The sequence below is a fragment of the Protopterus annectens genome, chromosome 1.part0 (genome assembly GCF_019279795.1).
Source record: "Protopterus annectens isolate FY-2018-M chromosome 1.part0, PAN1.0, whole genome shotgun sequence".
Taxonomy (NCBI): Eukaryota; Metazoa; Chordata; order Ceratodontiformes; family Protopteridae; genus Protopterus; species Protopterus annectens.
Window position 1 is genome coordinate 613,002,524 of NC_056725.1, and position 14,218 is coordinate 613,016,741.

At 42.8% G+C, this 14,218-nt stretch overlaps 1 protein-coding gene across 1 annotated transcript in view; it reads right to left on the reverse strand.

Moving 5' to 3' along the window:
- MRPS10 (mitochondrial ribosomal protein S10) overlaps window positions 1-14,218 on the reverse strand; it is a 457,510-nt gene that overhangs the window by 35,163 nt on the left and 408,129 nt on the right. The window lies entirely within an intron of this gene.

Here is a 14,218-nt window from a genome sequence, read left to right on the forward strand (position 1 = left end):
CACAGGGAAGACAAGCAGACTCCACACAGAAGACAGCCCAGCAGAGAACTGAACGAGGGAACCTCTTGCTGTGAGGTGTCAACACTATCCGCTGTGCCACTGTGCCGCCCCAAAAATGAATATGTATATATAAAAGAGAATAAGACAACAACCTTACTTAATTACAGTCCTGTAAAGATCTATATTAAATGATCAAAAATTAAAAATCACTTTTTTTTGCAAGGGGACAAACCTTCCCACACCCCCTGCTAATTATACATACCAACTCAGAGATCACTAAACACAGGGTAAGGCAAATTCCTTCACCCCCCACATCACAATCCCATTAGAAAAAAAAAATACTAGTGGCAAAAACTCTACTGAAAACAATATTCACTCATACGAGTACTCACTGTTATTTACAGTCTGAAATGTCCTTCTGTCACATTAGCATTACATATTTCAGAACGTAACCATGTAGATACAACATGAGATGCCCAATAACCATTAACATATGGGCACAGTATGCCCAGCCTGCAACAGGAAGAAAAATAGTGGGGACAGACTAAGGGTAAGCAAAAAAGTTGTACCTGCCATGGATCTTCCTGATGAGGATTCATGGTAAAACCTCTCTCTCAGAGGTTCTATCCCAGCAGATCTGTTATGAACTCATCTCAGATCCTTCCCAAATGACCTACTTAATGTAACTATTCATTCGGTCAAAGACTCTTTTAAAGCACCATCTCAAATAAGAAAATTTTCATTTCAAAGACATCTGTCATAAGTTCTTGTACTTCTACCCAAAGGTGGGATATTGGTTGCTCCTATTTTCTAGTAAAGATAGTAAGGGTTAACAGACAAGGTCAAAGACCATGCTTACTCCAATATAATGGGTCAGTACAACACCAGTACTTACAAGTTTCTACAGACTCGTTAAAAGTTGCAGTAGTGAAAGTCACTTCTAGAAAAAGTACAGTTGTATACACTTACCATAAATTTAGATGTTCGAGTGTATTCACTGTTGCAGTCATTACATTTGGGTAATCCGCTTACAGGTTGCCCTCAGTCGGCCTGATTAACAAAGTCTTGGGTTCTGCGTCGGTTGCTTTCCCTTCTTCCATGACGTCAGGTCGTCAGGGGTATAAAACATGCAACCGACGCCATTACATCAGTTTTTCTTGCCCCAAATGTCAGATTCCCCCCTAATGGGGAGCAAATAAACATAAAAACAGAAAGGTATACCTCCAACAAAAAGCAAATACACCAAAAAGGATTTTAAGCATAGTAAAGGAAAGTAGAGGTATAGCCAGAAGAAGTAGGGGGCTGGAGGGAGGGTAACCAGGACTGCAACAGTCTTGAACATCTACATTGATGGTAAGTGCACACAACTGTACTATGTTCTTCGTGTTTCACTGTTGCAGTCATTACATTTGGATAGATTCCCAAAGCTACGGTTGGGAGGAGGAGTTTATATTGCATTAGGGCCAGCTATAAGGCCCTGCAAAAGACAGCAGTGGCAAAGCCAGCTCTGGATTTAGAGAAAATTGGCAAATAATAATGCTTGGTGAAAGTATGCACAGAACTCCAGGTAGCAGCTTCTAGGATGTCCCTGGTAGGAACACATCTGAGAAAAGCTGCAGAACTAGATGCAGCCCTGGTGGAGTAAGATCTGATCCCCTGGGGGAATAGGTTTTCCATGGTGCTTATAGCAGAAATGAATGCAATGGCTTATCCATTTAGAAATGGTTTGTTTTGAAATAGCCTTCCCCTCTGCCCCTGCAGCAAAAGCTACCAGCAGTTGTTCAGATTTTCTTCGAGGTTTAGTCCTGTCCAAGTAGAATCTGAGTTGTCTGTGCACATCCAAGGAATGCAGAATCCATTCCCCTTTGTTCTGTGGATTGGGAAAGAAGGTTGGCAAATGAATGGACTGATTAAGAGCCACACTGAATACCACCTTGGGCATGATGGATAGATTAGTCCTGAGTGACACCCTGTCTGCATGAAAGATGATGAAAGGCTCCACTGCCATAAGGGCCTGTAATTCAGATATCCTTCTAGCTGAAGTGATTGCTAAAAGGAAAGCTGTTTTCCAAGAAAGAAATTTTAAGTCTGCAGTAGCAGCTGGCTGGAAAGGAGGAAAAGTGAGTTTCTCCAATACAAAGTTAAGGTCCCAGGCAGGGGTTGGAGCTCTCCTGGGTGGACTCAAATTTTGGCCTCTTTGAGGTACTGCTTGAGCAGAGGATGAGAGAAGAGGGGGGGGGTTCTGTGTTATAATGAGCTGAAATGGCTGAGGCGTGGATTTTAATGGAGGAAAAAAGACAGGCCTTTGTGAAGCATCTCAGTTAAGTATTGCAAAATCTGAGGTAAATTTGGCGCTGCTGTTCTCATCCCTTGAGATTGGTTCCACGCACAGAATCTTTTCCATTTTTCAGCATAAGTTTTTCTAGTACTAGGCCTCCTTGCCTCTAAGATGACATCCATCACATGGTTTGCTGAGGGATGGATAAGGGTGAGTTTAAGTAATTAGCCAGGCTGCAAGGTTCAATGCTGGAAGCTGATGGTGAAGAATCTGGTTCTCCTGCTGCCATGTAGACAACTGTGACACACTGTGCAGGAGGGGGTACCAGTGCTGGCGCGGCCAGTCCAGAGCAATCAAAATCATCCTTGGTTTGTCCTGTTTCACTTTTAGTAGTACTTTGGAGAGCAGAGGTATCGGGGGGAAGGCGTAGACTGATAGGTTTTTCCAGCTGAAGGACAGAGCATTCACTTTCCAGGCTTTTTTGTGGGGAGTCCTTGTGCAAAACTTGTCCAATTGGTAGTTCTGAGGGGAGGCAAATAGGTCTATGTCTGGGCTCCCCCATTCACTTGTCAACATGCTGAAGATCCTTGGTTCCAGTTTCCACTCATATGGGTCCATGAGGTTTTTGCTTAGTCCGTCGTAGGTGCACTTGGTAGCTCAAGGCTGTGTTCCACAATGCCATGGCTAGTCTAAAGAGGGGGTAGGAATGTGTACCCCTCCTTCTTGTTTATGTACCACATAACCGTGGTGTTATCCGTCTTTACCATTAGTTGTCCTGGAAGAATGCAGTCCTTGAAGGCTGTCAGAGCATTCTGTACAGCTAACATTTCTTTTTGATTGATATGCAGATGCATTTGACTTGGGTTCCATTTGCCCTGAATGCACTTCCCTTCCAGGTGAGCCCCCGATGCATAGTCTGATGCATCTGTAGTTAGGGTTTGGGCGGCAGGGGGTAGTGTGAATGGTAGTCCCTTGTTTTGGTGGCAGGCCTCTGCCCACCATAGGAACTCCAGGCATAGGCAAGGTATGATAGTTGACTCCATAGACTTTTTAGATACCACTGTAGTTTCCTCATATGCAGTCTTGCATATGGAATTAGAAGAATGCAGGCGGCCATGAACCCCAAGGCTTGCAGTATTTGTCTTGCAGATAGCAGGGTTTTTGTGGCCACTTGTTTGAAGTAAGTTACCAAATGAATTTGCTTGTCTGGTGTGAGGAAAGCCATCTGGGCAGTTGTATTTAAACTTGCACCCAGGAATGTAATTTGTTGACAGGGTACCAGTTGTGATTTCTTTTCGTTTATGGTGTAACCCCAGACAAGTTAGAATCCCTTTTACAAACGCCAGATGATTTATAAGTATGCCCTGGTTTTCTGCCTGAATTAGACAATCGTCCAGGTATGGATATATTTGAATATTTCTTTGCCTGCAAAATGCAATAACTGGAGCCAGGCACTTTGTGAATACCCATGGCGCAGTAGACAAGCCCATGGGCAGTGCAGAGAATTGATAATGCGAGTAGCCTGCTTTGAAGCATAGGTATCTTCTGCAAGATTCCCTGATTGGGATGTGCAGGTATGCTTCTTTTAAATTTAATGCCTAGTATAGGAAGTAATTGGTGAAGAGTCAGCATCTTGAATTTTGGAATCTCCAGAAAGGTGTTTAGAGTAGATAGGTCCAGGACTGGATGCCATGATTTGTCTTTTCTGGGTACCAGAAAAAGCCTGGAGTAGAAACCTTGTCCCTTTTCCTCTTCTGGTACCAGTTGAATAGCCCCCATGCTTAAGAGGGAAAGTACTTATTTTTGAGCCTCTGCCTACTGATTTGGTGGTAGGTCTAGCCACCCGTTTGGTGTTGGCAACGTGTGGAAATGAAATCTGTATCCCTGGGACACTACATTTAAAACTCATTTGTCTTGGGTTATGAGTTCCCAGTTCTTTGCATGAAGAGCAATCTTTCCCCCCAAAGGGGCGGCCAAAAGATAAGTGCTTGGGAATTTTAGAGACTATTTACCATAGGAGGGTGTCTTGTTATTTCTAGATTTGGAAGTGGAGGCCCCCCACTGCTTAGTTCTGAGAATCCCCTGGGACTGAAACCTGGGGTTTTTGCTGTGTCTGGGTTTGTCTTGAGAGGACCTGGAAGGGACTGGAATGGACCAATTCTTAGTAGGCCATTGTCTACTAAATCTTGGAGGTTGTACTTGTAAAAAAATCTTTAATAGTTTGCACAGATTTAGCTTTATCTTCCATCTTTTTAAAAACTTCTTCAGCCTTATTGCCAAACAGGCGGTCCCGATTTAAAGGAGCATCCAACAATTTAGCTTTAACATGATCAGGCAAAGATTGCTCCTTAAGCCAAGCATGCCTTCTAAGCACAGACCCAGTAACAGCAGCCCTGCAAGAGGCCTCTAAAGAATCAAAACCACATTGCAAATAATGTTTTCCAACTTGTTCATCAGAATGCATTAAATCCTGTAAATCTTTATTTTCCACACAGTCAGGAATCAACATAATTTTCTGTTTAAGCAGTTCAATAATATGCTGTTGATATTTTAACATATGAAATTGGCAGCTTAAAGCTCTGACTGCCAAGGTTGCAGAAGTATAAACCTTTTTTACCACATCTATCCAGCACCCTCAAATCTCTATAAGGGGGGGTAGGATTGTTTGCAGTAGAAGCCTTAATGCCCTTGGGCTCCTGAGAAATAGTCGCTGGATCTGAAAAAGGATTTTTGAAAAGAAACTTGTGGGACTCAGGAACCCTGTAGTATCTGTCAGGTTTACTAGGAGATGGAGGCAGGGAATCAGGGGCCAGACGGGATTCCGAGAACACATCAACAATGTATAGTACAAGAGGTATAGCCAAAGGCCTATGCTGAGGTAGAAGAAGGAAATCCCTAAGCCTCTTTTTTGAATCAGAAAATTCCTGGCTTTCACAGTGGAAATGCTCTCAAAGTCTGCAAAGTTTCCCCAAAAGAAAAATCCTCAGGATGGGAAGCAGAGGGAATGGAATCCTCTGCATCAGAATCCTCATAAGTAGGTATAGACAAATCCAAGTCATCAGAAGAGTCCGACGAAACAAAATCAGAATCCTGATCAGAAGATTCATAATCAAGCTCATTTCTAGGCCTCTTACGGGGTGGGGGGTTGACGACCCCTGATTAGAGTAATTAGATCTTCAGCCATTTTTATCATTTGCTTTTTAGGCATAGGGGCCTGAGCATGTGGCCTGGACGTCGTTTTTTTTAGACATGGATTGAGATTTAGGCCTTAGTAATGAAGGCGGTGTCGATTTAATATGCAAGTCTGTAGGCCTGAATACACCCTCAGAAGCCAGTGCCTGCACAGCGGCTCCGGACCCATCCAAGGTAGAGACATCCGCGGGTTCCATAGTTGAAGTATCTCACGGCATACCAGACTCCGAATGGGTCTCTGTAGAGGCCTGCGAATAAGAAGTAGCGGGTATCAGGGGCTGTGAAAGCACCTCACTGAGTTGTCCTGGAAGAATGTGGTCCTTGAAGGCTGTCAGAGCATTCTGTACAGCTAACATTTCTTTTTGATTGATATGCAGGTGCATTTGACTTGGGTTCCATTTGCTCTGAATGCACTTCTGAGCCCCCCATGCATAGTCTGATGCGTCTGTTGTTAGGGTTTGGGCGGCAGGGGGTGGTGTGAAAAGTAGTCCCTTGTTTTGGTGGCAGGCCTCTGCCCACCAAAGGAACTCTAGGCGTAGGCAAGGTATGATAGGAATCATTGCTTCTAGGGCCTGAGAATGTTGACACCATAGTCTTTTTAGATACCACTGTAGTTTCCTCATATGCAATCTGGCATACAGAATTAGAAGAATGCAGGAAGTCATGAACCCCAAGGCTTGCAGTAATTGTCTTGCAGATAGCAGGGTTTTTGTGGCCACTTGTTTGAAGAAGGTTGTCAAATGAATTTGTTTCTCTGGCGTGAGGTAGGCCATCTGGAAAGTTGTATTCAAGCTTGCTCCCAGGAATATAATTTGTTGACAGGGTACCAGGTGTGATTTCTTTTCATTTATGGTGTACCCCAGACAAGTTAGAACCCTTTGTAGAAAGACCAGATGATTCAAAAGTATGTCCTGGCTTTCTGCCTGAATTAGACAATCGTCCAGGTATGGGTATATCTGAATATTTATGTGCCTGTAAAATGCAATAACTGGAGCTAGGCACTTTGTGAATACCCTGGGTCCAGTAGATAAGCCAAAGGGCAGTGCAGAGAACTGACAGTGCGTGTAGCCTGCTTTGAAGCATAGGTATCTTCTGCAAGATTCCCTGATTGGGATGTGCAGGTATGCTTCTTTTAAATCTAGTGTTGCCAACCAGGCATCTTTGCCTAGCATAGGAAGTAATTGGTGAAGAGTCAGCATCCTGAATTTTGGAATCTCCAAAAATGTGTTTAGAGTAGACAGATCCAGGATAGGACACCATGAATTGTCTTTTCTGGGTACAAAGAAAAGTCTCAAGTACAAACCTTGTCCCTTTTCCTCTTCTGGTACCAGATGAATAGCCCCCATGCTCAAGAGAGACAGTACTTGTTTTTTGGCCTCTGCCCCCTGATTTGGGGGTAGGTCCAGCCACCCGCTTGGTGTTGGCAACGTGTGGAAGTGAAATCTGTATCCCTGGGACACTATATTTAAAACCCATTTGTCTTGGGTAATGAATTCCCAGTTCTTTGCATGAAGAGCAATCTTTCCCCATAAAAGGGGCAATCAGTTGATAAGTGCTTGCAAATTTTAAAAGGAAGTCATTGAGACAGTTTACCATAGGGGGAGTCTTATTACTCCCAGATTTGGAAGTGGAAGACCCCCACTGCTTAGTCCTGTGTGCCCCTGGAACTGAAACCTGGGGGTTTTGCTGTGTTTGGGTTTGGCTTCAGAAGACCTGGAAGGGGCTGGAAAGGACAAATTCTTAGAGGGCCAGTGCCTACTAAATCTAGGAGGCTGAACTTGTAAAAAATCTTTAACAGTTTGCATAGATTTAGCTTTATCTTCCTTCATTTTAAGAACTTCCTCAGCCTTGTTGCCAAAAAGGCAGTCCTGATTTAAGGGAGCATCCAACAATTTAGCTTTAACATGATCAGGCAAAGATTGTTCCTTAAGCCAAGCATGCCTTCTGAACACAGACCCAGTAACATCGGCCCTGCAAGAGGCCACTAATGAATCAAAACCACATTGCAAAGTATGTTTTCCAACTTGTTCAGCAGAATGCATTAAATCCTGTAATTCTTTATTTTCCACACACTCAGGAATCAACATCATTTTCTGTTTAAGCAATCCAATAACATGTTACTGATACTTCAATATATGAAACTGGCAGTTTAAAGCCCTAATGGCCAAGGTTGCAGAAGTGTAGACCTTCTTACCCCATCTATCCAGCACCCTGGAGTCTCTATCAGAAGGGGTAGGATTTTTAGCAGTAGAAGCCTTAATGCCCTTGGGCCCCTGTGAAATAGTCTCTGGAAACGCAGTAGGATTTTAAAAAAGGAACTTGTGTGTCTCAGGGAACCTGCACAGTATCCATCAGGTTTTCTGGGAGCAGGAGGCAAGGAATCAGGGGCCGAACTAGATTCCAAGAAAGCGTCATCAATAATGTCTAGTACAGGAGGAATAGCTAAATGCCTATGCTGAGGTAGGAGTAAGAAATCCCCAAGCCTCTTTTTTGAATCAGAAAAATCCTGGCTTTCCCAGTGGAAATGCTCCCTTGGCGTATGTAGGATTTCCCCAAAAGAAAAACCTTCTGGAGGTGAAGCAGAGGGAATGGAGTCCTCTGCATCAGAATCCTCATAAGTAGATACGGGCAAATTCAGACCATCAGAAGAATCAGAAAAAACAGAATCCTGGTCAGAAGATTCATAAACCACTATAGTCCTAGGCTTCTTAGAAAGGGGGGGGGGGAGGTTGGCTACCCCTGATTAGAGTTATTAGATCTTCATCCATTCTTATCATTTGTTTTTTGGAAATAGAGGCCTCAGCATGTGGCCTGGGCGTCGTCTTTTTTTGGCATGGTTCGAGATTTAGGCCTAAGAGAAGAAGGAGGCATAGGTTTAATATGCAAGTCGGTAGGCCTGAATACACCCTCAGAAGCCGGTGCCTGCACAGCGACTTAGGACCCATCCAAGGTAGAGACATCCGAGGGTTCCATAGTTGAAGCATTTCGCGGCATACCGGACTCCGAATGGGTCTCAGTAGAGGCCTGCAAATCAGAAGTAGTGGGTATCAGGGGCTACGAAAGCGCCTCACTGAGTACTAGCTTAGGAGAAGCGTCGTCTGCAGTTTTGGACCTCGGCGGCCTGTCTCTGTCTTTATCTTTGCGTTTTCTCGGAATCCCGATAGTCGGATGGCTAACCAACGACATTTTTGGATAATTAAACCAAGAACCGAAATATTTAGAAGTGAAACTGTACTGATGACGGATAGTGCACTGATTACACAAATAGCAGGTAGCATTGTCGCCTCACAGCAAGAGGTTCTCCGGTTTGATTTTCGGCTGGAGTGCCTTCTGTGCGAAGTCTGCATGTCCTCCCTACGTTCGTGTGGGTTTTCTTTGAGTACTCCGGTTTCCTCCTATGTTACAAAGACATGTTGAGCGTTTCTCCCGGACCTCCACTGAAAACTGGCTCATTCCAAGTTGGATTTTCCCAGTAAACAAATGTTAAATAAATAAAAAATTGCCTTACTGACTTGCAGTAGCAGTTTTTCAGAGGATCTTAGAGCTCTGTTGCTACTACAAGGTTGTACTAGGTTTTGGAAGGCTGGGCAGTTCCTGGGTTGAGATACAACTGAGTGGGCAATAGTTAGTTGGTTTATATACAGTAAGTGGGGGAGTTCACATATGGCAGTACAGTGATGTGTTCTACTGTGGAGATTAAGAGCAAACTAGCTATTTTGTTATAACAGGCCTTCAGTTTGGTTAATTCTGTTTCTAAGATTTGTAAGTATGGGCGAGGCATACAAGAGGGTGGAGGGACAGTGTGCTCTGATTATGGCTTGCTTAGTGGTATTGGTGAGGAATGGTTTGGCTCTGTAGAGGCAACGTAGTTTAATGTGGACCTTTTTTATGGTTACAGCCAAGTGTATGTCAAATGTTAGTGAGTTATCAATAGTGACTGCTAGAAGTTGTGTGTGCTCAACAGGTAGTATTTTGGTATTATTAGAGGGGCTTAGATGGTAAATGGACATCCACGGTGGTGGTTTAGGTCGAAAACCGTGCTGTGTCTTAGAAAGGAGATTGCGGTTTAGTAAGTACTCTAGGAGTGGTTTGTTTATACATTTTTCAAGGATTTTGGCTGGGGGGGGGGAGTAATGCAATTGGACTATAATTGGAGAGGTCAGTTGAGGGACTGACTTTGTGTAGTGGGATTATACATGAGGTTTTCCATAGCTTGGGGACATATTGTTCATGGATGGAACGATTAATTAAAATGGCGATGAGATATGCTATAATATTTGCTGCAATTCTGAGGTATACATTGAGGAGCTGGTCAGCAGAAAGGGATGTGGGTTTTAGCCTAGTTAGAAGTTGTCTGATGGTGTTTTTGTTTACTGGTATGAATGTAAAAGAGTTAAGGTTTATTGGAGATCCTGGGGGAATTATACTGAGGTGGAGTTATCATTTTTCATTAGTGCTAGTACAGAGTTTATAAAGTGGGTGTTAAATTGTGTGGCTATAGAATCAGATTGTTATTGGTGGTGGGAGTGGGAGTGCTACTTTGTCCTGGGTTGCGGAGCAGTTTTATTGTACTCTAAAATTTCTGGGGATTGTTTTGATGGTTTTTTTTTTTTTTTTTTGAAGTGTTGAAAAGCAAGCATGTTTATCATTTTTGATTTCCTTTTTGGCCTGATTTCTAAGTTTATGATAGGCGATCTGAGATATTGTGCTTTTAGTAGCTTGGTATTGGTACCAAGCTTTTTCCCGTAGTTTCAGAAGTTGCCTTGTTTCCTTTGATAACCATGGGAGCTCTTTAGATTTGGGAAGGTGTACAATAAAGCTCGCAGACAGTCAAATTATCTTCCTTTAATGTCACAACCAAAGCACAAAAACAAAGCTCTGCATTAATGTCCTGAATTACGTTTTCGTTTGTAAAACTTCATCAGGTGTGGGCTTAACTACAGTAATTCCCGAATAATTTTAAATTTTAAAAAAATTCAGGACGTTAATGCAGAGTTTTGTTTCTGTGCTTTGGGTTGTGACATTAAAGGAAAATAATTTGACTGTCTGCGAGCTTTACTGTACACCTTCCCAGGTCTACTGTTTGTTTTACAAGTAATCTTTGTGGACCTAGTGCAATTTTCTTTGGAGCCCTTTAGATTTAGTACGCATCTTTTTTAGAGCCAGAGAATTTAGTATGTTGAGAAATGTTTGATTAAAGAATTCTACAGCCGAGTCTAGGGGAAGTTGTTAAACTGGAGACCAGTCACATTTTTCCAGAAGGGAGTTAAACAGATCTGGACAGAAGTTTATATTTTGTCTAATGTATTTGTAGTTGGTATTTTTTAGGGTACTGTTTTTTTGCCGTATTAGGTAGGTGGGCCGATGATCACTTTGTCTGGGAGACGGTCAGATTTTTTGCAGTGATTAGGTTTATTTGTTAGGGTCCAGTCGAGTAAGGTTTGTTTTCCAGTTATTTTGTCAATTTTTGTTGGGGAGGATAGCATTTGGGAAAATCTGTACAAATTAATAAAGTTGGATGGGTTTACTGATGAGCAGATGTTCCAGTCGAAATTGAAATCTCCCATAATGATAGTCTCCTGAGTGAAAGCAGTGGCTGCCCAGTACAAGAGATTTTCAATCCTCAACTGATTATCACCTGGTGGGAAACAGACGGCAATCACTGTGATGCGTTTTGGGGGGTTAAGTTGCAGATGGATGGTTAATATCTCTGTAGTGGGGGATTCTGGGGGTGTATGATGTAACTGGATTACTTTTAAATGACTTTTGTACATTATGGTGACTCCACCACCACGCTTTTGTAGTCTGTCATATCTGACAATGTTGTACCCTGGTGGGAGGATTTCTGTGGTCTTGTATCTGAGGTTTGAGCCAAATGTCGGTTAGTATAACTAAACCAGGAGAGTATAATGTGAGGGTTGCATGTAAATCATGGATTTTATTCAGTATACTTCTAAGGTTCAAATTTAAAATGAGAAAGTCAGAAGAGTTATTGGATAGGTAGTGGACGTTGGGAGTACTGGGTGTTGAGGGCGGGTATTTGGTTTGTAGTACAAGGGCCAGGGTTGGGATGTATGCCACCACTTAGTTTGAGAAGGGGGTGGCGGGGGGATTTAGAGGACAATTTATATATTTTGCACAGTAGGTGTTGTGTTTTTTTGTGTTTGGGCATATCTAAAGGTGAAGAGTTTTAAAGGTTTTACGTTGCAGAGGTGTGCTGATATAAATAATATTAGTGATTGTTGGAGGATGAGTAATGAAATGAGGAAAAGTTGGTGAGGGGTAGTGGATTAGTTGTTGATACAGATAGGAGGTGCAGTGGTATGTGGTGGTCAATAGTAGTAGGGTGAGTAATGTATGTATGTATATCATTTTGCTTTCTGTTGAGGTACTAAATAGTGTATTTGTAGAGAGAATTAAGTATATGTGTGTATGTTAAGGGGTAAATAAGATTGTTGAGACAGCAGGTGTGAGAGAAGGGGGAGGTAGACCTGAATGGTTGATTGAAGGGGGTGTGGTTTGAGGTTAACTACAAGTTAATAAGTAAAGGGGTGTGTGGAATGGGGGTAGGGTAGGGGACCAGAGTGGGGTTGATCCAAGGCCAAGAAATTGGTTGTGAAAGAGCTGCTGTAAAACCAGTCAGTAAGACACTAAAAATCGTAGTTACAAGTGTCTATATTTCTCTGCGTTTTTACAGTTTTTTTAAATTCATACTAAGAAAAGTTTCCTCTTAAATATTAATTTTATAAGTCTGTTGGCTTTAACTTGGTGGTCCTAGCAAAGGATAAACTCAGCAGAACTTTTAAGACACAAGGCGAGTTTGGAAAATTGTTACGCTATGCTGGTATTTCAAAATACAGGTCACTGACGCTAAAAAAACAATTAGAGAATATGCCAAGAAGGGGGGGTTGTATTGTAGAATCTAGGGGATGGACAACTTTGAACTTTAACTACAAACAATAATTACGCACTGATTTCTAGTTTGCAAGTAGTAATTCAAGGGTGCTACTCTTTACTTGCACTGCTCGGTGACTTCTATGATGTAGTTGAGCTGGGCCGTTGTCTGCACATTTCCGCAGCAGGACTGCAAGGATGTTTAAAGTTACAGGTTTAGTATGCAGTCTGGAACTGCTGTGAAGGACTGATTTCACTGGCATGCACACAGTCGCTGAGGGACTGACTATGACTAAATATCTTGACTAAAGAAAAAAATTTAGTCTTAATTTCTTTTACAGAAAAAATAAGTTATGTCAAATCCTTTATACTCAAACCTAACAAAATTAAAGTTATGCACTCACCATAACTATGCATATACTTTGTCCAATTTCATTCTTGCTCAACTGATGGGTCTCGGATTCGACCTTTGATCCAGCATTTACTAGACTTTCGGATCCAATTCTCTAGCTCCTCCCTTTACCTATTATGCTCCGGTCACCCTGCAATACCTCAGATCAAATGTGGTTCCCAATAACCAATAGAAAGAACTAACCTCTGGCTAAGACAAAAGGAAGGTTAATAATAAAGACCGAGGCTCAAACCTGGAAGAGAGGTTCCACAACAACCGTAAGGTCACTCCAGGAGTTAAAGGGAAGGGGGAAAGTGTGGGAATTTTTAGGAAAACTGAAAATGGACAAGACAGATGCACAGTTATGGTGAGCACATAAAGTACAGTTGTGTACACTTACCATAAATGTAGATGTTAGAGTGTATTCACTGTTGCAGCCATCACATTTGGGTTATCTCTGCCAGAGTAGCCCTCGGCAGGCCTGAATACCAGAGACTTAGTATTTCTGCGTCGGTTGCTGTCGCTTGAGGACTGAAGTCAGGTCGTCAGTAGCATAAAGTAAGGCGGCCGATGCCATTACATCAGTTTTTTTGCCCTAACCTGTCAAGAGCCCCCAAGGAGGAGGCCAGGGTCTGGTGGAAGAAACCCCACCAGTGGAAAATAAATACCAATATGTCCCTTGAAAGGAAAGGAGAACAAGTTAGAATGGTAATAGAAGGAGAAAGAGAAGAAAAGTGGGTCGAGGGGGGTAAACCAGGACTGCAACAGTGAATACAATCTAACATCTACATTTATGGTATGTGTACACAACTGTACTATGTTCTTCGTGTTTCACGGTTGCAATCATCACATTTGGGTTGACTCCCAAAGCTGAGGAAAAGGGTGGAGGCAGTCAATGAAACTAGGGGCTAGCTAGGATGCCCTGCAAGACTGCAGAGGCAAACCCTGCCCTGGATTTGGAGAAGAGAGGCAGGTGGTAATGCTTCATAAAAGTGTGAACAGATGTCCAGGTGGCAGCCTCCAGGATGTCCCTGATGAGGACTCCTTTGAAGAAAGCCGCAGAGCTGGAGGCTGCTCTGGTGGAGTGTGTCCTGACCCCCTTGAAGGAAGTTTTCCATGCTGTTTGTAGCAGAAATGGATGCAATGTGCTATCCATTTGGAAATGGTTTGTTTGGAGATGGCTTTGCCTTCTGCCCCTGTAGCAAAGCTAACCAACAACTGATCAGACTTTCTGAAGAATTTAGTCCGGTCTAGACCTGAGCTGTCTGTGCACATCTAGAGAGTGAAGGATCCTTTCCCCCTTGTTTTGGGGATTAGGAAAAAAGGTGGGCAAATGAATGGATTGGTTGAGAGCCACACTGGACACCACCCTGGGCATGAAGGATGGGTTAGTTCTGAGAGATACCCTGTCTGCATGAAAGAAGATAAGGGGTTCCACAGCCATGAGTGCTTGCAGCTCAGGG